Source organism: Podarcis cretensis, assembly GCF_951804945.1.
Source record: "Podarcis cretensis genome assembly, chromosome: 10".
Classification (NCBI taxonomy): domain Eukaryota; kingdom Metazoa; phylum Chordata; class Lepidosauria; order Squamata; family Lacertidae; genus Podarcis; species Podarcis cretensis.
The window spans coordinates 1,133,346-1,153,965 of record NC_137179.1 but is presented as its reverse complement, the minus strand read 5'-3'; the positions used below and the strand labels follow the sequence as shown (position 1 = coordinate 1,153,965).

General features: G+C 49.3%; 1 long non-coding RNA gene across 1 annotated transcript in view; it reads left to right on the top strand.

Moving 5' to 3' along the window:
• LOC307225316 overlaps positions 1-20,251 on the top strand; it is a 110,113-nt gene extending 89,862 nt beyond the window's left edge. The window contains exons 2-3 of the long non-coding RNA XR_013842866.1: positions 19,450-19,520; positions 19,551-20,251. This is a non-coding gene — a long non-coding RNA (uncharacterized lncRNA). The remainder of the gene's footprint in view (positions 1-19,449; positions 19,521-19,550) is intronic.
• Positions 20,252-20,620: the final 369 nt, after the last annotated feature.

Below are 20,620 nucleotides of genomic sequence, written 5' to 3'. Positions count from 1 at the left end.
GTGCACTAGTGGTGGGTTCACACTTGACCCTTGGCACATAATGGAATCATAATAACCCAAGAAGAGCCTGCTGGATCAGGCCCAGTGGCACATCTAGTCCAGTGGTGGCCAACCAAATGACTAGTATTACGGGAAACCAGGAAGCAGGATTAGAGCACAAGAGCCCTGTAGAAGCTGGTATTCCAAAGCTTTGCTGCCTTGAGCAACTGAGGCAGAGCAGAGCATTCGTGGCTCTTAGATAGCCGTATCCCTCCTGTGGGAAGGAGTTCCACAGGTTAATTCTGCGCTGTGTGAAGAAGGACTTTCTTTTATTCTTCCAAAATTCGGCTTCATTGGATGCCTGCGAATTCTGGCGTGACGTGAGAGGAAGGAAAAGCTTTCTCCACCCGCTCTCTCCGTGCCAGGCATAATTCTATTCACTTCCATCATGTCGCCTCTTCCTCACCTTTTCTCTAAACTAAAAAGTCCCCCAGTGTTGCAGAGGTTCTTCACAGGGGAGTCGCTCCATAGAAAGAAGATTCCACCTAAACATTAGGAAGAACTTCCTGACAGTAAGAGCTGTTCGACAGTGGAATTTGCTGCCCAGGAGTGTGGTGGAGTCTCCTTCTTTGGAGGTCTTTAAGCAGAGGCTTGACAACCATATGTCAGGAGTGCTCTGATGGTGTTTCCTGCTTGGCAGGGGGTTAGACTCGATGGCCCTTGTGGTCTCTTCCAACTCTAGGATTCTATGATTCTGTGATTCTATGACTTAGAGATTTGGAAGGTGTCATTTTAGTCCAACAGCTTGCAGTCATTCCGCTTTATTAGTTGCCCTGAGATGCTTCCTCAAAATCATGGCATCGTTGCCATCTGGAGGGGCGTAGCAAAAGTGGGACAAGGCCCCCTCCTTCCAGAACATTTGTGCAAGAGCTGGCATGAGAGCCGCTCATTGGTGCAAGAGCTTGCCATCTCCTTCGTTGGATGTTTTTAAATGGAGGTCAAACGGATGCTTTAGCTGCAATTTCTGCATTGCAGGGATCTGGAGTAGATGGTGCTTTAGGGTCCCTGTGATGGTACAACCCTCTGCCAGGGGATCCCTTCATCTTTGTACCGGCTTGGGGTGCCTGAGGGAGCGTTGAGCATGTGAGCTTGGAAGAGGCTGCCCCCCCAGCAGGACCCCGGATCTCTGGGGCTTAACCTGATATAGATCTGGCCGAGATAAATGTTCGCCTGGACCGTGAAATGGCCGCAGGTGATTGAATTGGACACCAGTGAAGGCTGAGGCAGAAAAGGAATTAAATTTGCAGCAACAGAACCCACAAAATCACAACATAACACTGTCAGCTGTGGGAAATCGCCAGCTACGGCTCCAGTTTCCAAGCACCAGCAGAAATGGAACGCAAAATCCAGTAAACCTGCCAAGAGCGTGTCACTCTGCCTTGCCTTAGAAGGATGAGGGAAGACGGTCAGAAGAAGCTTGGCTGCCCTGGTCAGACTAAAGGCCGCTCTTGTCCAGCAACCCCAGTGACCGATGAGGCAGAGGAGAGGCCAGGGTGGGGATCTAACTGGGGGGCCTTTGCACCCACCACAGAGACACAGGCCTCAGACTTTGGCATCCCCTGAGCCAGTCAGCATTTCAGCTCATCCCGGTTCCTCAATAAGTGGTCAGAGCTGAGCTGGGAACAGAGGAGGCTGCCTTACACTGAGTCAGCCCCTTGGTTCATTGAACCCAGTATTGTCTGCACTGACTGGCAGCAGACAGGAGCCTCTCCCAGCTCTGCTTTGAGATTTGTTTTATTTAGTCTATTTTACTGCGTGAAGTCCATGCACTGCTGGATTATGAGAAAACCTCAAAGTGATTTGCAAAGAGAATAAATCAGTAAACTTATCTGTGGAGATAACGCTCCGCTTGTGCTGAGGCACACCTCGCACCCGGCATGCAACAGTGTGCCAGGGAGCCTTGCGCCCACGCTCCTTGAACTCCTGCCTCTTGGCTAGCAAACAGGGTTTCTCCCCTGGCCGTTCGTCCTCTCACAGATTTGATTACTAGACATAATGCTTGGCTGGAGAATGACCGGGGACGCAGATGTAATCAAGTATTGGGGGAAACATTTTAGGGAAACACCTGCTGACACGTGTATTTGACAACGCTGGAAATGTGCTTAGATGGAAATATGTCATGTTCAGAGTGGTTTCACTACTGTTTCCAGTTGTTGACTTCTGCTAATAAAAGGGGCCTCTGCTTGCCAGCTTGCTCACGCACAGCTCACCTGTATCCAACCTCCCATCGTCCTCCATTATTCCTCCACTTATCAGTTAAAAAAACCCAGTCTTTAAAACACTGAAAGGGTAAGATCTGCTTTTAAATGAAAAGCAGATGAAAACTCGCATCCACTTTCTAAGCACCTGGGCAGGCTCTTCTACACAAGAATGTTTCTGGCAGGCACTGAGAAGAATACAGCGAAGGCCGCTGCCTGGTGCCCACAGGCAGGGAGTTCCAGAGATGCTGCCACACTTTAAAAGACTGAGTTCTTACCATTGTGGAATGGGTATGATGCCTGGCACCTGTAACAGCTCCAGTTCTGCTGATGAAAGCAGTTCGAGGGGGCACCTGTGGGACAAGGTGATGTTGCAGGTAAACTGGCCCCAAGGTGGGCTTGAAGCTGGAGCCTTCTACATGCAAGCAGATGTTCTGCCACAGAGCCAAGGCTCTTCCGTAGATTGCAGGGCAGAGACCGATGACCCTCTATTAGCAGCCATGCAGTTGAAATGCAGTGGCTATTTTGGGTGCCATTGGCCATGTGGAACAGAGCAGGCCATGGCGGGTCCATCAAGGGCAGAAGAAGTCAGGCAGATGGCCCAAGGAAACCCATGAACACAAAGGAGCACATACGATTTGCCTCTCAAAATGTATGGCTTTCTGGCCTGACTCCCCCCATGTGTTCATTCCCCACTGAGCATTCCCAGCATTCCATGTGGGTCTCTATTTGGATAGACCAGGCAACTTCCTGGGTTCCTAGCTGCAAGGACCATAGCTCAGCCAAAGGACACCTGCTCTGCATGCAGAAGGTTTAATTCCCAGAATCTGCAGGGAGAGGCTTCCCTGCCTGGAACCCTGGAGAGCTGTTGCTGCCTGCAGAGTAGACAATATTGCGCTAGATGAATCCCTGATGACTGGCCTCAGGATAAGGCAGCTGCTTCCTCTGTCCCTTCTTCCATGTCTTGCCTCTCAGTTTGGGGTTTGGAGTGAGATGGATGGCACTTTTATCTTTATGATACTGCCATACAAAGTTAACATTTGCCTTCCTTTCTGCAGGCCACCTTGAGGTATCCCGATAAGGCAGTGTAACAATTCAATAATATATATATATATTGGACTGATTTAAGAGCCTGCGTGCTTCCTGGGAAACTCAAATGCTTGCATGCTCAGAGCTGGTCCAAGAATTGAGCTCATTTCCCTGATGTTCTTCCTGATGTTAAATTGGAATGTTCTTTCTTGTACCTTGAAGCCATTGGTCCGGGTCCTGCCCTCCGGAGCAGAAGAAAGCAAGCGTGTTCCATCATCCATGGGACAGCCCTTGAGATATGTGAAGATATGTCCTTTCTTCTCCAGGCTAAACCTGCCCAGCTCCTTCAACTGTTCCTCATCAGGCTTGGTTTCCAGACCCTTGACCATCTTGGCTGCCCTCCTCTGCACACCTTCCAGCTTGTCAACATCCTTCTTAAATTGTGGTGCCCAGAGTTGGACAAAGGACTCCCGGTGGGACCTGCCCAGTTCCCATCAGCTCCAACTAGCATGTTCAACAGTCAGGGCTGGTGGCTGGCCCTGCAGAGGATATCTCCTCCATCAGGTCCCCGTCCTTTCCATGGCCGAGCTGGAGTGGCTCTCTGCCTGAGTGGGGCAGACGCTTCCAAGGGCTTCACCAGTTGTCGTTTCCAGGAGCCCATTCATCCTACGTGTCTTTAATCACATCAAGAGCTGAAACAGACGGCAGGCTTAAATGATATACCATTAATGAAAGGCGTTAATTACCAGACACTGATTCCTTTGTATGTAATTTGAGCACCATGCAATAATTTAGTCCCGAAAGTTGCCAATTGAATGTAATTTATTTCCATTTAGTTTTTAATTCTAGTCAATCTATTCCACGTTTCCCCTTCCTGCTATTGGTGGGTGAGTCGCTGGGCTATTCCTTCCTCCTGTCTCCAGCTCCTGCACAACAGAGGCAGAGCCTCAGTGACTGCCCATCCCATAAGGCGGCAGAGGCTGCCCACTGCCCTCGGCCAAGTGCCATCATCCTGGTCCCTGTCTGTGGAGGAGGCTGGAGGTCTCTGGGTTCACCGCTCTTTCCCACAGACTCCTATTACATCTGACATTAGAGGGCTGTGTGTCCTCCTCATTTGGGTGGATGTGCTGAATCCGACCTTCAGCCAAATGAGTCTGGCTTTGCCTTTCAGAAAAGATTTCCCAGCTCCTGAAGCAGGAATTTCCTGCCCTCTGCAAGTTTGCAGACAAATCTAAGAAAGCATCTGCAGGATCAGGCCAGGGGCCCATCTAGTTCAGCCTGCTGTTCTCACAGGGACCAACCAGACACCCTAAGGGGCACCCACAAGGAGGATTCACACACACAAGCCCCTCTCTCCTCCAGTGGTTTCTAGCAACTGAGATTCAGAATTGCTGCCTCCAGTTGTGAACTGTTGAACTGAAATACACTGAAAAACACTCTTGCTGTATGTAGGTTTTATTTTATTTGTCTTTTATCTTCTATTTTGGAAATGTACATCCAGTTTTTTCCCCTTTAACTTATTTGGGGGCCCCCAAGAGAGTGTGGCCCTAAGCTATAGCTTGTTTAGCTTATACATAAATCCGGCACTGGCTACATCCCACAATGAGAGAGGGAGAAAAGTGTTTTTCCATCCTCTTTCTCCTCGCCAGGTATACTTTTAATAAACTTTGATCATGTTGCCCCTTACTTGCCTCCAAACTCAAAAAACCCCAAGTGCTGCAACCTCTCTTCAGAGGACAGTTTCTCTGCCCCCCCCCCCGACCATTCTGGCTGCCCTCTTCTGAGCCTTTTGCAACTCTGCCTTACCCTTTCTGAGGTAAGGTGGCCAGAACCAGGCACAGAACTCCAAATGTGCTTGTGCAGTCATGATGCCAGCAGTTTTATTGTCAATTTGCATTCAGCAGGAGATCTGGCTTCCCCATGCCTGCCACAGCCTAGTTCTGGGGATGTGGAGTTCAGTGGATTGATCTGGACAGAACACAGCTCTGCGAAGCCAGAGAACTTTCTCTCAGACCCGGGTGCTTGCCCATAGAAGAAAGCCCTCTTGTCACCGTCAGAGGCTATTGTCCCTTTGGGTCATCCCTTGGAGGAGTCACTGGGGTGGGGGCTACTGCCATGTGCTCTACATGGGGCTGCCTTTGAAGGTGACCCGGAAACTACAACTAATCCAGAATGCAGCAGCTAGACTGGTGACTGGGAGCAGTCGCTGGGACCATGTAACACTGGTCTTGAAAGACCTACATTGGCTCCCAGGACGTTTCCGAGCACAATTCAAAGGGTTGGTGCTGACCTTGATGTGGGAATGTTCTGGGGTGCAGGAGAGGATATATTGACTAATTATATCCTTATCCAACTTGTGCTAACAAGTTCCCAAAATATCAGCAGAGTTTATAGACATTCCCCTTTAAGTTCGCAACGGTAACGTGTGCACAGGTTCGCTAGAACCTCTATAATAATTACTCTGGTAATTTCCCCTTTGTTCCCTCTTAAAATGCAAGACACGACACAGTCTTTATAAAAGTATAAAAGAGTTTACTCACGTTCTGTTCACAATATGATCCCAGAAGGTAGGCAGGCTTTAAAAAGGTTACATGCACTTAGAAACTATCTTATAGGAAGATAGTACTGTCCTCTCTTGGCTGAGAGCCAAGAGGGCATCCTTAGATGTTCCTCATCGAAGGAAGATGGCAGAGAGAAGAGAGAGAGTGGCTGCCTGCCCTGTGCTTTTATCATTACCTGCACAGGTGAGGCCACACCCACCTCTGGTCACATGCGGAGGAAGTCCGTCCCCAGGAAGTTTACCTGCTTGCTGGACAGACATCCCTCCCCATGTTCTAACATGTACACTCTAGGAATGTTGTCATTGACTGCTCCTGTGTTTACATCCCACACTTGAAAGCCCTAAATGGCCTCGGCCCAGTGTACCTGAAGGAGCATCTCCAGTCCCATCATTCTGCCTGGACACTGAAGTCCAGCTCTGAGGGCCTTCTGGCTGTTCCCTCACTGCAAGAAGCCAAGTTACAGGGAACTAGGCAGAGGGCCTTCTTGGTAGTGGCACCCGCTCTGTGGAACGCCCTCCCACCAGATGTCAAAGAAATAAACAACTATGTGACTTTTAGAAGACATCTGAAGGCAGCCCTGCTTAGGGAAGTTTTTAATGTTTGATGTTTTATTGTGTTTTTAATACAGTATTCTGTTGGGAGCCACCCAGAGTGGCTGGGGGAAACCCAGCCAGATGGGAGGGGTATAAATATTATTATTATTATTATTATTATTATTATTATTAGTGATGTTTAGCCCATCAGGTAAGTAGGGTGAAGTCAGCAGTTTCAGGGGACCATCTTTGCTCTGGGAGATTTTGGAGTGATCTGAGTTTGAGCCTGGGGGAGAGCCATGAGGCTGAGAGGCATTCAGTAGGGAGGGGGGTTAGAAAGAGAAGGAGTTAACATCAGTATTCAATTACAGTACCAGTAAAAGTGTGTGTCTTATTTAAAGTGCGTTTTATCATAAATATTTCTGCTTTTTTAATTGGATGCACACTGCTTAGAGATATTTCCTATATTAAGCAGTATAGAAATGGTCTTCATTTATTGTCATAATCCTGCTTCTTTAGTAAAAAGAAACTCCACAAAGCATGCAAATCGAACAACAACCCATAATGGTAGAGAATCACAATTCAAAACATTCCAAATCCTTCAAACCTGAAAATAGCCAGTTTGCAAAACAGCCCAGCATAATCCTCAAACCCCAAGTGGAACGAGGATACCAAGACCATTTTCTGCAATCCAAAGAGACATAAGGAGAGCCTTCTGCATCTGGCCAGTGGCCTGATCTAGTCCAGCATCCTGTTCTCACAGTGGCCAAACAGATGCTGCTTCTGGGAAACCACCGATCAGGATTCGAACACAGGACCACTCACCCATCCTGTGTTTTCCCGCAACTGGCATTCAGCAACATTGCTGCTTCCAGGTGTGGAGGCAGGGCAGAGCAACCCTGGTTAGCTGCCTTCAATAGCCGTCTCCTCCCCCATGAATTTGTCCAATCCTCTTTTTAAGCCATCCCTGTTGGTGGTCCCCAATGTGCCCTGCAGCAGGGAGTTCCACAGGTTTAACTCTCTGCTGTATGAAGAAGGACTTTATTTTTTCTCTGTCCTGGATCTTCCAACATTCAGCTTCTCTGGGCATCCACAAACCCATAAAGGCCACTGCAAGGAGAGCGCTGACACACATGGAGTCGGAGTCCACAAATGTGGGGGTGGGGGCTCCCCACCGCCAGGCCTTCCTTCTCTTTGACCTGTAGATAGATGCTCTTGCCCCGGCTAGAGGTGGCAGAGGCAGGAAGGACTTTTCCCTGGGAAAAGGAAGTGCTTAGAAGTGACAGGATTAATTGGACGGGGAGCGCTCAGCAGAGGCATGCCTTGATTTTTTTTTTGCTAACCGCGCTTTAATGACAGGTGGCTTGGTCCCTCAGCCTGGGATGCTGCACACATGTCTTGCTTGAGAGCATGCTGATCTCTCGAGAGACTTGCTAATCATTGGCTTCTGAGCTGGCTGCATCCTGGCTGCTTACGCCTGCAATTTAATTCTAATATGTAAGCTGAAAGCTGACTACTGTGCGCTCCAAACCAGGATATAAACGGGTGCCAGAAATTAATCTGCCTTCCTCCATGCTGAATCACTCGGATAAAAGCTGAGGATGCTGGATCCAAGCCGCAGGGAGCCTCTGACCACAGGCTCCTCTGCATGCCCATCCTTCACTGGGGGCGGGGGGAGCCTGTCGTGGTGACTTCTGGGTCGCCCGTTCGGCCCCCAGATTCTGAGGGCCCAGATTCACCCCCTTCCTGCTCTTTCCTCCGGCTTTCTGGCTGGTCTGGAGGCCAGCAGGTGGCGCATTTCCCTCTGAAATATCAGAATCCCTCAAGGATCCTGCTTCTGCCTTCCATGGCCCCTTTTGCTGGCAGGTTAGGGGGGGGTCGAGGAGGGGGGGATCGAGGACTTCAGATGTGAAAAATGAACACTCCTGGGAAGCTCTCCGAGGGTGCAGTTCCTTGATGGTTCCTTGATGCAGATGATACCCAGCTCTACCCCTCTTTCAAATCGGAACCAGTGAAGGCGGTGAAGGTCCTGTCTGAGTGTCTGGAGGTGGTTGCAGATTGGATGGTGGCTAACAGATTGAGGTTGAATCCTGACAAGACAGAAGTACTGTATTTTGGGGGACAGGGGACAGGAGTGGGGGATGACAACTCCCTGGTCCTGAATGGGGTAACTGTGCCCCTGAAGGACCAGGTGCGCAGCCTGGGAGTCATTTTGGACTCACAACTGTCCATGGAGGCACAGGTCAATTCTGTGTCCAGGGCAGCTGTCTACCAGCTCCACCTTGTACGCAGGCTAAGACTCTATCTGCCCACAGACTGTCTCGCCAGAGTGGTGCATGCTCTAGTTATCTCCCACTTGGACTACTGCAATGCGCTCTACGTGGGGCTACCTTTGAAGGTGACTCAGAATCTACAACTAATTCAGAATGTGGCAACTAGACTGGGCACTGGGAGCAGCCTCCAAACCTATATAACATCAGTCCTAAAGGATCTTCATTCACTCCTAGTACCTTTAAAGCCCTAAATGGCCTTGGCCCATAGACCTGAAGGAGCGTCTCCACCCCCATCGTTCTGCCCGGACACTGAGGTCCAGCACCGAGGGCCTTCTGGCAGTTCCATCACTGCAAGAAGCGAAGTTACAGGGAACCAGGCAGAGGGCCTTCTCAGTAGTGGCGCCCGCCCTGTGGAACCCCAGATATCAGGGAGATAAAGAACTACACAACTTTTAGAAGATATCTGAAGGCAGCCCTGTGTCAGGAAGTTTTTAATGTTTGATGTTTTATTATGTTTAGATATGTGCTGTAAGCTGCCCTGAGTGCCTGGGCAAACCCAGCCAGATGGGTTGGGTATAAGGAATAAAATTATTATTATCATTATTATGGTGTATTATAGGCAGGATGTAGTCATTCAGTGCTGGGGGGAGGCACTCTGCACATGCCCAGTTGCCATCTCTTCTACTAGCATTTTACATGTTTTACATATTTGCTCTGGCATTGTGAACAGGTTCTGAGGTTGGGCATGGGTTTAAACTAAGCCCCAGGGGCCAGGAACATGGGTCCTTCTCCCTCCCCAACCCCAAGATGCCCCCTTTTTGACCATCTGACCTCTGCTCAAAAACTTCCAGTGAAGGGGAGTCCAGTGTGACAATGTTGTAGATACTAGGAAATGATGTATTGATTTAATATTATCCTTCCTCACTCACGCTTGTGAGTCAGCAGCAGAGTGCATTCCCCAATATATAGCAGGAAGCTTGTTGGTAGATTCGTCTGAATCTCTTTACTTACAAGCAATCCAATCTGGCTTTGTTCCGATTGGGTTTTGTTCCTGGTAAGTTCCCCCTTTATCCCTCCTAAAAAGAATAAAGAGACAACAGTCTTCTTTAAAAGTAGAACAAGGCATTTACTCATATTCAGTTCACAGTTGGATCCCTGAAGGCAGGCTTCAGCTTAGAGCTACAGAAAGAGAGTGGGTTCTTCCCCTGGAGGTATCTGAGTCCATGAGCTGCTGTCCGAGAGCCAGCAGACAGCAAAATACAACAGTATCAGCAGCAGAAGAGAGAGCATGCCATCAAGAGTACTCCTGGCTGGAGTAACACAATGCTGGAAGTGTTGTACTTGACTGCTTATGTTACATCCCACATTCAGCACTTTCTGATATCGTCCCTTCCACTGTTTATCTACTCTTACCACTAGAAAGTTCTGCCTCATGTTTAGCCAAAATCTCCTTTCTTGTCATCTGAACCCATTGAAAGACCTACATTGGCTCCCAGGACATTTCCAAGCACAATTCAAAGTTTTGGTGCTGACCTTGAAAGCCCTAAACAGCCTCGGCCCAGTAGAACTGAAGGAGCATCTCCAGCCCCATCATTCTGCCCGGACACTGAGGTCCAGCTCCGAGGGCCTTCTGCTGGTTCCCTCACTGCGAGAAGCCAAGTTACAGGGAACCAGGCAGCGGGCCTTCTCGGTGGTGGCGCCCGCCCTGTGGAACGCCCTTCCACCAGATGTCAAAGAGATAAACAACTACCTGACATTCAGAAGACATCTGAAGGCAGCCCTGTTTAGGGAAGCTTTTAATGATTGATGCATTACTGTATTTTATTATTTTGTTGGAAGCTGCCCAGAGCGGCTGGGGAAGCCCAGCCAGATGGGCGGGGTATAAATAATATATTATTATTATTATTATTATTATTATTATTATTATTATTAGTTCGGATCTTCCACTCTAAAGCAGCAGAAAGCAAGCTGGCTCCCTCTTCCACATGGAACCCCTTCAAATATTTTTTGAAGACCCCTCTGTCTTCTCTTCTCCAGGCTAAACACCCCAAGCTCTCTCAACCGTTCCTCATAAGGCTTGATTTCCAGACCCTGGATCATCTTGGTTGCCCTTCTCTGCATTCAGCTTCTTCCTTGGGCAGGAGCAGATTTAAATTCGACCGTCTTCCATCAACCACATTTGGGGAAATGTATTGGTGAGTGGGGGAGAGGAGAGGGAGGGAGCCCTGGTTACTCCTAGATTTGTCTCATGCCCTTGAGAGGAGCCGGCAGAAGCAGCTCCTCCGAGGAGCTCCTCCATCCTTGACCGCCTCACCTGTCCAGGTGAGGAGGAGGGTGAAGGAGATGGCTGGCTACGCGGAGCCTGCAATCGGTTGCTCTCCCCTCCTCTCTCTGCCATCCCCGGCTGGTGCAGAAACGGGGTCATGCTTGATCTCTTCTCCCCCGGGATCAATAACTTGCGCAGGAGTAAATAACGAATCCAGCTCTTATCTGGCCTGAGTGACGGCAAACGCCAGGCAAAGTCCTTCCTCTCTGGGTCTGCTGGGGAATCCATCATCAGGGCCAGAGGCTTTGGGGAGAAGGCTGAGTGATGAGTCTGCTGGGCCCAGGAAGATCTGGCTGCTTATCTCTGTTCACCTCCTCTCTCCCACCTCACCTTCTTTGCTGTAATCTCTCCCTGCCTCTCTCTCTCTCTCTCTCTCTCACACACACACACACTCACTAAGGCACACACCTCTTCCTTCCTCTGTATTTCTCAGGGCCTGGAATCCTGCCTCTCCCCACCTGCCCAGAGACAGAGTGCAAGAATACAAGAGGAGCCTCCTGGATCAGGCCAATGGCCCAACCAGGCCAGCTGCGATGGCTTGGGACTCGGGCTCAGGCTCAGAACCGGAGGGGTCTTAGTCTGCACGGGATCCTTTGCCTCAGGCATCATCTGAACCAAGTCTGGGGCCTGATCCTGAAGAGCCCCAGTCTGCACAGGTTCCCCTGCAACAAGCTCCAGCTGGGCCGAGTCAGGGGCCTGAGCCTGCCCTGGCTCCAGATGTGGGGATGACCTCGTTGCCTCCAGCTGGGCCATCACTTACAGCTGCTCCACTACCAGTTGGGTCAGGGGAGGCTGAGGCGGCCTCTGGGTCTAGTAACCCACCAACGTCTCCCGAGCTGCAGAGACTCAGGTCTGAGAGAAGGAGAGACCTGAGTACTCGCAGGAGGAGTGCTCGCCTTCGGGCGAGACAGGGAGGTGAGTCGCCGGGGGATCAGGACCGGCCGTTACCCCGACAAAGATAAAAGGCTGCTGGATCCTGCCCCAGGTTGTGGGAGCAACACTGCTGTATGCCAGAGATCCTGTACCTGTCCTTGCCTGTTTCCCTGCCTCGCGTCCTGCCTTGGCCCTGTCGGACTGACTCCTAGTGGAACCTTCAGATTCTGGACCGGACCTGGACCGCGTGACTCAGGTTACCCCCAGGCCCAGCACAGCAGCATCCTTCTCTCCTCAGGGCCAACCAGATGCCCTGACGGGAAGCCAGGAAGCAGGATTCTCCCCTCCTGTGGCTTCAGAAGCAGGGCTGCTTCCAATGGAGGCGGCAGACCATAGCCATCATGCCTAGGAGTCATCCCTAGCCTTCCGCTGCACTTACTCACCGTGATTGATGGCTGACCCACTCCGGACACATTGCTTCCTCCAGCCATGGAGGCGGGGCGTATCTGTTGTGGCTCACAGCCATTCATAGCCTTGTGAGTTTTTCCCATCTTCTCCTCTTTGAAAGCCATTTAGGTTGGTGGCCTCCTTGGCTCGAGAGAGAGTTCTGCAGTTTAACCTTCTGCTGAGTGTAGAAGTCCTTCCTTTGATCTCGTCTGGATTTCCCAACATTCAGCTCCATTAGATAACAATAACTACAATAAAAAAATTATTTATATCCCGCCCTCCCCAGCCCAAGCCAGGCTCAGAGCGGCTAACAACAGTAAAAGTAACACAGTTTACATAAAATCACAATCAATTAATTGAAATACATTCTAAAATCAATTCATTCTAAAATCAATTCAGAATCAAATTCATGGCAACCATTGGGCTAGAGATCTGTAAGGATTACCAAAGGAGGGAGTCAGGCTGCTCCCTGACCAAAGGCCTGGTGGAACAGCTCCGTCTTGCAGGCCCTGCGGAAAGATGTCAAGTCCCATAGGGCCCTAGTCTCTTGTGACAGAGCGTTCCACCAGATTGGGGCCACAGCTGAAAAAGCCCTGGCTCTGGTTGAGGCCAGCCTAACCTCCCTGACTATCTCTTTATGGGATAGATTCCATGTGTATATACTTCTGTAACTAAGTCTGCCTTCAGGGATCCATCTGTGAACTAAATGTGTGAGTAAACTTGTTTTATACTTTTTACACAACTTTGTGCTGTGTCTATTCTTTTGAAGAGGGAGTAAAGGGAATTACCAGGAATCCTATATATTTAGAAGCTTAAATAAGCTTGCAACAAGCTAAGCGCTGTGTGTTTAAAGGGGAATGATTAAAACTCTGCTCAGTTATAGAATTTGCTAACGCAAGTTTGGAAAGGATATTAAGAAACAACATATTCTCTCCTGCCTCTCCCTGAACATTCCCACAACCTTTACCTATTCAGAAGCATCCCTGCCTCCGACTGCGGAGTCAGGGCAGAGCCATGATAAAACAGCAAAGGTGCTTCTGCTGCAGGTGAGACTCCTGCCAGGTTCAGCACCCAGGACAGTTCCTGAGAGGAGAAGGATGGAACTGAACAAGGCAGGAGTCTGTGAGAATGAGGCTGGTGGGGTGTCTCTGCCTTCCCCACCCGCTGCTGCTCACTCGCCGCTTCTTTGCTGGCAAGATCCTGGGTCCACACGGCCCTTATCGATTCCTCATTAGCGGTGCTCAGGACTCATATAAATCTCTGCTTGCCAAAGGTTATGCTGTTTGTCAACTGAAAAGCAAAAAGAGCCAGCGGGGGGGGGGGGAGGCAGGGAAGAGCTGCAGATTTCAGCAGAGGCTCCCTTGCGGCGGAGGGTGCATGGTGCTTTTACAACGCCCACCCGCAGCCATTTGCAGTGGACCTGGTGGTGGATCACACCCTTCCTCCTCCTTAAAAAAAAATAAAAATAGAGTGCTTTTTATATTAATTTGTGCACCTGGATACATGGGCTGGCGAGACAGTCTCTGCCCTTGGTGCCACTCAACATCTCCATTTGCCAAGAAGCATTTTATTAGTTTTGATTATTTGTGCATTGAATGTATTTATATCCCACCCCAAGTTGGGATCCAAGGCGGCTCGTGGTTTTGAAACACCGCTACAAAATGCAAAGTAATGTGAAGAAATTGCTTAAAAGGAAGAGCTCCAACGCAATAAAAGATGTTCAGAACCAGCATTAAGACACCAGTTACTCTGACAGCAGCCCAGCGGCCAACATTGCCGGCCCATCAGTTTTCAAAGACCTGCCTGACTAGGAAAGTCTTAGCTTGCCTGTGGGGAAATATCAAGGAGGGGGCCAGGCGGAATAACCTCTCTGGGGAAGGGACTCTGCAATGTGGGAGCAGCCACAGAGAAGGCCCCGTCTCGTGTCACCCTCTTGTGTCGGATGTTGATGGGACCGAGAGGAGGCACCTGGGCATTATCATGGGCACGTTTTGTGCCAACCTGTGCCATGGCACCTGTGCAAGTCTCTCATAACACTGGAACTCATGGGCCTCTAATGGAACCGAGTGCTGGAAGATTTGGGACAGATAAAAGAAGGCCTTCTTCACACAGGACATAGTTAAACTGTGATACGGAAGGGGGGGATGTCTTCTTCACCTTCTTCTTCACTACAATATATCCATTTATTTCCCATTGTCAATGTCAAAGGGGACTAAAATCTATAAAATTCATAGAAAATCAACGTGCCAATTTGCTCAATTTCTCTAGGACTCCATGACACCTCCCCTGTCCTCCATAATCCCTCAAGCAAGGTGTCAAGACCCTAATCCTGTCAAATCACTCTGCCAAGCCTTTCCTCCCGGCAATGCCAGTACATGGACCATTGTCTTCTCATCACCGGTACTCAGGATGTGCTTATCTGCACATATCTCCAGCTCTGCATATTCCCCCCTCCCTCCTCTATATGTTAATCCGGTGTAACCCAACCTCTTCTTAATGTATTCATGATGTAACTGGGATGTATTTTGCACTGTATTCTGGGACATGGAGGGAGTTTCAAAAGTTCATGTCACCCCTTTCTCGCGGTTCAATCTCGCCTTGAACCTGTTGTGCAATAAACTTGGATCTTCTGCTGCTTGCTCCTGTCTCCGGCTGAGCTCATTTTCCTCCGCAGGAACCCGCGGACTTAGTCTGATGAGCTGGGTGGCAGAGCAGCCTCGCACCCAGATTTTAGCGTAACAACTGGGAACTCCCTCCCACAGGAGGAAATGAAGGCCACCAATCTAGATAGCTTCAGAAAAGGATTGGGCAAATTCATGAAGGAGACGCCTATCAGCGGCTCCTAGCCAGGATGACTATCCTCAGTGCTCCACAGCTGGAGGCAGCAATGCTACTGGATCCCAGTTGCTGGAAACTGCAGGAGGAGAAAGGGATCTTGTGCCCAAATCCTGCTTCCTGGTTTCCCATAATGGACACACGGCTGACCACTGTGAGAACAGGAGGCTGGAGTAGACGGGCCACGGGCCTGATCCAGCATGCTCTTCTGATGTTCTTACATTAAGGACCTAGACTATCCTCCCCCAGGGCCAGGGCCTTTTCAGTGATGGCTCCAACCTGGTGGAATGCTCTGTCCCAGGAGACCAGGGCCCTGCAGGATTTAACCTCCTTCCGCAGGACCTGTAGGACAGAGCTATTCCACCTGGCCTTTTATTTGAATTCAGCCTGATCTTTTATTCCCCTTCTCTTCCCTCCCCCTCTCCTTTTATGATGATCACCTGCTCTGAGACCCCACAGCTAATTCTCCCCTGGCCTCCTCGCTGGCCCAAGGAGGACCAATTCAGCCACCTAGCCCTAAATAATGCTTATTTCCCCTAAATTGTTTTTTTATTTTTATTGTTATTCATGTTTTTATACTGTATTTTATGCTGCTTTTATAATTAAGTGTTTTAAACTTGTTGTTAGCCACCCTGAGCCTGGTTTTCTGAACCGGGAAGGGAGGGATATAAATATAAAAATATTATTATTATTATTATTATTATTATTATTATTATTATTATTATTACTAGCAAGGCCCCCAGCCAAAAGGGTCTTGATAAAGGCCAGGAGGAATCTTCTTCTGAGGGCAGGTGTCTATGACACCCTCACGTCCAGCATCAGAAAGGGCCTTCACTCAGTTGTTAGGCACCCACTTTGAATATACAGTGGTACCTCAGTTTTCAAACGTCTCCATTGGCGAACGTCTCGGTTTTCAAACGCTGTAAACCCAGAAGTAAATGCTTCAGTTTTCGAACGTGCCTCAGAAGTCGAACATGCCACGCAACTTCTGTACTGAGTTTTCCATATTGAGTTTTTGGTTTTTGAAAGTTTTGGATCTCGATCGGTTTTCCAGAATGGATTATGTTCGAAAACCGAGGTACCACTGTAGAAGGTTCAAAGTTCAATCCCTGCTGGGTGAAACCTCTAGGTTGGAATGGGATGGCATCCCTGTCTGAAACCCTGGAGAACAGCTGCTGCCAGTTCGTGTTGACAACACTAAGCTATGTGCTGCATGAAGGAGGACCTTAATCTGTCCTGATGGTTCCAACATCCCAGGCTGCTAAAGGGATGAGGCAGCTTAAGGCTGGTCTCTGCTAACACAAAGAGAATCTGAAGAATCTGTATCTGAAGAAGTGTGCATGCACACGAAAGCTCATACCAAGAACTAACTTAGTTGGTCTTTAAGGTGCTACTGGAAGGAATTTTTTTTGTTTTGACTATGGCAGACCAACACGGCTACCTATCTGTAACTGGAACAATGAGAATTGTCATCTTCCCAAAGGGCTCTCAGTAACCCTTGCGCTTCCTCCCAAAATCACTCCTCCAAAACCTTCTTTGAAACGGCTGGAGTCGTTCTCCAGAGAGTCTCCGGTTTCCAGGGACATGATGTCTGTATTTGACACCCAATGATACTTGATTTCAAGGTTCGATATCTATTGATGAACATTTGATGAATGACATCCGCTGATGTTTAGTACTTGACTGCTGATGTCTTCTGAGACTTCTAAGCCTGCCAAAATCAAAGGATGCCAAGGGATGCTAAAGTGCTTAGGCTATGGAGCTGAACACTTCTCATTCAGAATCAGAATGGGCAGACTGGAAAAATCAAATGGGGGAGAGAAAGCTTCATAGAATTATAGAGTGCAGGGACCTCAGGGGTCATCTAGCCTGACCCCCTTCAAAGAAATCACAGCTATAGAATCCCCTGACTGATGGCCATCCAGGAGAGCTTGCCATTGTGATGGCCTGGGACTGGGGCTCAGACTCGGAACCAGAGGAGACTCAGTCCGCACCAGATCCTTTGCCTCAGACATCATCTGAACCAACTCTGGGGCCTGATTCTGAAGAGCCCCAGTCTGCACAGGTTCCCCTGCAACAAGCACCAGCTGGGCCAAGTCAGGGGCCTGATCCTGCCCTGGCTCCAGATGTGGGGATGACCTCGTTGCCTCCAGCTGGGCCATCACTTACAGCTGCTCCACTACCGGTTGGGTCAGGGGAGGCTGAGGCGGCCTCTGGGTCTAGTAACCCACCGACATATCCCGAGCTGCAGAGACTGAGGTCTGACAGAAGGAGAGGCCTGAGTACTCGCAGGAGGAGTGCTCGCCTTCGGGCGAAACAGGGAGGTGAGTCGCCGGGGGATCAGGACCGGCCGGTACCCCGACAAAGATAAAAGGCTGTTGGACCCCACGCCAGATTGTGGGAGCAACATTGCTGTTAGCTAGAACCTGCCTGAGACCCTGTGCCTGACCTCGCCTGGTTTCCTGCCTCGTGTCCTGCCTTGGCCCTGTCGGACTGACTCCTAGAGAGGAACCCTTGGATTCGGAACTGGACCTGGACCGCATATTACAGGTTACCCACTGCCCAGCACAACCACCTTCTGAGGGAGTCAGTTCCACCATTGAATGACTCTTGCCCTTAAAATGGTCTTCCTAATGCTCATTCAGAATCTCCTTCCTTGTAATTTGATTCCCTGCCCTGCCCTCTGGAGTAGGACAAATTGTTGTTGCTATACTTTTGTATACTGTCCTTCATATGGATTTATTAAATTTGTATACTGCCCATCGCTGTATTTTTCAGAACAGAAAAATACAAAACAAGAATACAAAATACCGAATGAAACGAAAACAAGCCCATACCCTCTCCCTTCGCAAACACATTTAGGAAACCATAGCATGTTAATGAAAAGCAAGCTGGCTTCTTCTTCCATGTGACAGCCCTCCAGGTATCTGAAGATGGCTATCAAATCACCTCTCCGGCTTCTCTTCTCCAGGCTGAAGATACCCAACCTCCTCCTGAATCTTGGTTTCCAGGCCCTTGATCATTTACCATTTCAAAGCGTTTGTGAAGATTTGCTTCTGATAAGCTGTCAATTATTTTCTTGGAACCTCAGCCCTGAGGGTTGTATCCCAGATCCTTTGTCTGAGTGTCAGTAGCAAAGCAGTCAAATGCCGCTGCTGCTTTAACATGACTGCTCTATCCTGAGCCTTGCAAGTACCGTAGGTGCCCTGAATCTTCAAGGCAATGCTCTGCGTAGCTCTTCAGGATTTGGAAACAATCGTTTGGCCTCTGTTTTAATTTGTCGTTTTATGCCTGCGATTATGTGTGAGGTTTTATTATTATTATTCATATGGATAAGCTTCAAGTCCTCCACCATCCATGGGACCTCCTGCCAGCCCAGGATTACCAGCCTTGCGGCTGATTGGATTTCTAGCCCTGAACAGCCGAAGAGTGCCAGGCTGAGGAAATCAGACGTTGGGTGGCCATCTGCTATGGATGCTTTAGATGCATGGGGCTGGGCTGGATGACCCCTGGGGACCCCTCCCAACCACTCAGTTCTATTATTCCAAGTCTCTCCTCCATCGTATCTCTCTCTCTCTCTCTTTCCAGGCTTGGCTCCCCATCTGCAAAGGCTGTTGACAAGCCAGGCAGACTGTGAAGGATGTAAAGGAAGCACCAGGCAGACTGTAAAAGATGCGCGGAGCATTAAAAGAGCGCATGATCCGCATGCAGAAGCTGCCACCTGCCAGCCTCCCGTAGCAGATTCTGCACAAGACCCGCAACCGGGAGGAGAGGAAGGAGGCAATTCTGGGCTAAGCAAACAAGAGACCTGCTTATGGGCCATTCCTCCTGCCCTCAGAGGCAGGTCAGCAGGGAGAACACAGGGAGGGCTCTGTTGTCAGTGAAGTTAACTCTTTATTCAAGGAAGCTACAGCCAGCTCTGCAGGTCTGGCTTCTGTGGAGCAGTTGCCAGGACTGGAGGTCCCTGCCCCCACCCTTTAGAAGGACCCCCCTCTCCCAAATGTTTCCCAAACCGTCTCAAACTTTGTCTGCACACCTCTGGTCTCTGCTCTGCCCTCCTCAATATCCTGCACATTCTTGGTGTTATAGGAAAATCCTTGGGCCCACGTGGATTGCCAAAGACACCAGTCAGGAATAGAGGAGCAAAACAACAGCCAGTAGGCCTGGTCTTTATTAAAAACTATTGCAACAGGACACCCACCCACCACACGGGAGAAGCAGGAAGAAGCCCGCAAGACGAATGCCTCGTAAGACGAAAAACTCGCAAGACGAAAGAGTTTTTCGTTTTTTGAGATGCTTCGCAAGACGAGTTTCCCTATGGGCTTGCTTCGCAAGAAGAAAACGTCTTGCAAGTTTGTTTCCTTTTTCTTAAAACCGTTAATACCCAGGGTGCATTGCTGGAAGAGGTGCAGTTGCGACTTGACTTCGAGGAGCAGCTCATAGCATGCGGTGTGGTAGCCTTTTTTGAGGTTTTTGAAGACTTGGTGGTTTTTGAAGCTTTTCCAAAACTTCTTTTGCAGCCATTTGGTAAGTTAAACTTTTAAAACTTTTTTGGGGGGGTTTGGATTTGGGGTTGGGGTGTTTGGAATTCAAGGACTTGGTGTTGGGGAGGGGTTTGCAAGAATCTGGAAGCTTGTGTGTGTTTTTTCTGCATTTTTATGATTTTTTGTGACCATTGGGCCACTCTGCTCTTGTTAAAAAAAAAGATTTCTGGGTTTGAATTTCTGTGTGGTGGGTGGCTGGGGGAATAGTTGGGGAGGGGTTTGCAAGAATCTGGAAGCCTGTGTGTTTTCTAGGAGGTTTGGTGCTTTTGAATTTTTTGGATGTGAAGCACTGATTATTATTTTTTGGGGGGGGGGGGTTTGCGAAGGTAGGAGCTGTGCTGCCATGGGGCCCAAGAAGACTGCTGCTGCAGAGGCCGGCGAGAGGAAGAAGGAGAAGGTTACGCTGGAAATGAAGAAGGAGATCATCCGGAAGCACGACGGTGGAATGCGTGTGACAGACCTCGCCAGGGAGTATGGGAGGAATCCATCGACCATCGGGACCATCCTGAAGATGAGGGAGAAGATCCTTGCGACTGATGCAGTCAAGGGAGTCACCAGGATCGTGAAGAACCACCCAGCTGTTCTGGAGGAGGTGGAGAAGTTCATAGAATCATAGAATCATAGAATCATAGAGTTGGAAGAGACCCACAAGGGCCATCGAGTCCAACCCCCTGCCAAGCAGGAAACACCATCAGAGCACTCCTGACATATGGTTGTCAAGCCTCTGCTTAAAGACCTCCAAAGAAGGAGACTCCACCACACTCCTTGGCAGCAAATTCCACTGTCGAACAGCTCTTACTGTCAGGAAGTTCTTCCTAATGTTTAGGTGGAATCTTCTTTCTTGTAGTTTGGAACCATTGCTCCGTGTCCGCTTCTCTGGAGCAGCAGAAAACAACCTTTCTCCCTACTCTATGTGACATCCTTTTATATATTTGAACATGGCTATCATGAGTTGCTGCTCA